This window comes from Staurois parvus, unplaced genomic scaffold (assembly GCF_062004578.1).
Source record: "Staurois parvus isolate SC_StPar_1 unplaced genomic scaffold, SC_StPar_1.0 ptg000818l, whole genome shotgun sequence".
NCBI classification, from domain to species: domain Eukaryota; kingdom Metazoa; phylum Chordata; class Amphibia; order Anura; family Ranidae; genus Staurois; species Staurois parvus.
In genome coordinates this window covers 10291015-10294589 of record NW_028318614.1, presented here as the reverse complement: position 1 = coordinate 10294589, position 3575 = coordinate 10291015, and the positions used below count along the sequence as shown (strand labels likewise).

The 3575-nt window shown below is 41.7% G+C and overlaps 1 long non-coding RNA gene across 1 annotated transcript; it reads right to left on the bottom strand.

Annotated features, from left to right (window-relative positions):
* Window positions 1-2155: 2155 nt before the first annotated feature.
* Window positions 2156-2735, bottom strand: LOC149444066 (uncharacterized). The gene is made up of 2 exons (XR_016306563.1): window positions 2488-2735; window positions 2156-2292 (listed from the first exon to the last, which is right to left on the bottom strand). It is a non-coding gene; the product is annotated as an uncharacterized LOC149444066 (long non-coding RNA).
* Window positions 2736-3575: the final 840 nt, after the last annotated feature.

Here is a 3575-nt window from a genome sequence, read left to right as displayed (position 1 = left end):
TAAAATCTAACTTTTGTTGACATATTATAAGAATGTCTAATCTGTAATTTGATGCCTTTTGGAGATTTTTCCATCTTTCCTTGGCTTCTTTATGCACATTAATACAATTTTTTAGCTGGGGTGCCCAAACTTTCGATCCCCACTGTAGACCCTACAGGGCCAGTGCGCTAAAAGAAAAAATGCACCTTGGAGATGTCTCTGATCTTTGACCGGGTCTCAGCAATGATGGTGGTAGCCCCCTGTTTAGCACTTTTTAGCCTTCCACAGCAGGAAAGCTATTTGTTATTCACCATTCCTATTGGTTTCAATACTGACCTTTTCCCTCGGTCAGCACTTGTCTGGAGGCATTCTTGTCATTTATTTCACCAATTCATAATAGACACTATTAGATGTAATTTACGGACATCTGGGAGCACATTACTTTATAGCACTAAGGAAAGTTTTTTCACATTGTCATTGTACACTTCTTTATACTGACCACTGTTCTTGGTCAGTTTGTGGTTTTGTTTCTTTTTTTGTTTTTTTTTTCTGTTTACTAGAATTTATTATATAATACATGTGTGGTTCAATATTGTCACTGGCTTAATCAAAATCGAGTTACACTGTTTATTTATATATATATATATATATATATATATTTACACACACATATATGAAGTTATAACATTTCTAGGATAGCGTTACACCACTTAGGTTTGCATGCACACTTTTTCCTATCTGGGCATATAGTCAGGTTATAGCAGCTTCCCCTGCTCTTCGTCATTGTATAGGCAGGTAGCGTGGGAGGCTCATCCTATATATGGTAAGGGGTATTGTTGTTATCAGGACATTGATATGGGGTAAGGCAATGATTAGGACACTGGTATGAGGTATGGCGGTGATTAGGGTGCTGGTATCTTATGGCAGTGATCAGGATGTTGGCATGGGGTTGATCAGAATGCTGGTAAGGAGTATGGTGATGATCAGGGTGGTATGGGGTATGGCAGTAATCAGAATGCTGGTAAGGAGTATGGTTGTGATCAGGACTTTGATATGGGGTATGGCAGTGATTAGGACACTGGTATGAGGTTTGGCAGTGATCAGGAAGCTGGTATGGCATATGGGGTGATCAGGATGCTGGCATGGAGCACAATGGTGATCAGGGCACCAGTATGGTATATGACAGTAATCAGGGTGCTGGTATGGCATATGGCAGTGATCAGGGTATGGCATATGGCAGTGATCAGGATGCTGGTTTGGGGTATAGCAGTGATCAGGGCACCAGTATGGTATATGGCAGTAATCAGGGTGCTGGTATGGCATATGGCAGTGATCAGGGTATGGCATATGGCAGTGATCAGGGTGCTGGTATAGCATATGGCTGTGATCAGGGTGTTGGTATGGTGGTGATCAGGGTGCTGGTGTCGGGTATGGCAGTGATAAGGATGCTGGCATGGCGGTGATCAGGACATTGATATGGTGTATGGTGGTGTTTTTGTGCGCACTGGGGCAGGTGACAGGTCTTGCTACATTGTTTATGGTCCCTACACTGGGGCAGTGATCAGGGACACTGAGGCTGGCTGCACAGCAATCTGTGAGTGTACAAGCCGTCTGACAGGTTCTCTCTGCTCTCACAGTTTCAGTTTCTTGTGTTTATGTGATTGCTGTGATTGGACACAAACTAATTTACAAAAATGAGATCTATAGGCATGGACCATAGGGTTTGTTCATGGATAGGGGGTTACTGGTTACAGGGGTGCGTCTAACAAGTGGTGATAAATAGCAAGAACTCAGACTGGTCTAGAGTAGTAACTGAGGTACTACAAGGCTCTGTTCTGGGACTAATTCTGTTTAATTTATTCATAAATGATATAGAGGTTGGTATAATTAACTCGATCTCAATGTTTGCTAATGATACAAAGCTAAGTAGGGCAATAATTTCACAGCAAGAGATAGATACTTTACAAGAAGACCTCATTAAAATAATGGGATGGGCAACTACATGGCAAATGAGGTTTAATGTTGATAAATGAAAAGTAATGCAGTTGAGGGCTAAAAATACGAATGTAAATTATATGCTAGGTGGAGAACCTCTGGGGGGGATCCAGGATGGAAAAAGATCTGGCTCAGCAATGGCATGCAATGCCAATCTGCAGTAAGCAAAGCAAACAGAATATTAGGGTGCATTAAAAATGTAATTTATTCAAGAGAGATAAAAATATAATCCTGCCACTTTACAAAACTCTGGTTCAGCCACATCGTGAGTATGTCATCTAGTTCTGGTCACCAGTCCTCAGGAAGGATGTGCTGGAACTGGAGAAAGCCCAGAGAAGGGTAACAAAGTTAATCAGGGGACTTGAGGTATTCTCCCTGGAGAAGACACTCTTGAGAGGAGATATAGTGATATACAAATATCTTACAGTGGTAGTAAACTCAACATTAGAACTTTGCTGCACTAAAATCCTTAACGATCATTATATATAATGTTATTTTTACATTCTTTCTAACCTTTGCTGCTCTTTTGCGTTCAAGGCAGGATCAATTTCATGACATCACTGGTGCATGCACACGTCTGCAGCTGTTTTTACGGCATGTTCTGTGTGTCGTCATACTGTTCCGGCTGATGCGTGCCTCCATCATCCACTCTCTGTGGCATTGCGCTGCAATCCCGTGAGTACAGCCCCGTGCACAGCTTCCTGAAATGCTCAGTGTGCATGCGCGATATTCCAGCCTTTACAGCAAGGAAGGGCGAAAGTGGCATACTGAAAAGATGCAGAAGAGAACAGTAGCAATGGTGCCAGCTTTGGAACAGAGGGATGTATAGCAAAATAAGCAGCAAAACAGTAAGAAGGGACCAAGGGGGTTTAAGTACATGGCAGAATGATATAAAAGTGTTTTGTGTAGTGGACATATTCTGTTTCATTAGTAGTTTGCCTAAGTTTACTACCGCTTTAATTGTGATTCTAGTATAGGGAGTAAACTATTAATCTCAGGGAGTGTAACAAGACACGCGACCACTCAATGAAATTGGAGGAGAAGCAGTTTAACGTTGTGTAAGGGGTTTTTCAGTGTCAGGGCGGTAAGGCTGTGGAACTCACTTCCACAATTTGTGGTGTCAGCAGGAAGCATTAATAGTTTTAAAAAAGCTCTTGGACGGGTATCTTGAGGAACACAGTATACAGAGATACGGGCAATTTTTTTGAGATTAACACACGCACACAGGTTGAACTGGATAGACTAGTGTCTTTATTCAACCTTTCCAACTATGTAACTATGTAAATCACATGGTAGAACACCATGTCATTGCCCAGACACTTCGGGTAATGTGATCCACTGTGTCCGGGGTGACATACCAATCACCAGGCTCCTGGGTGAGTGCCACAGCACTGGAGCATACAATTCTTAGCAAACTGTATTTGTTGTATGTAAGCTATGACTGATGAACACTTACCTGGGCACGTAGCAAATGCTGCAAGATTATGATTCGATTATCCTTATATGATCATTTTGCCATTCTGTGCATACAAGCTTTAGTAAAGCAGACTTAGTGAATTCCGTTGCTACAATACTGTATATGTTTTTATGAAAACCCTATT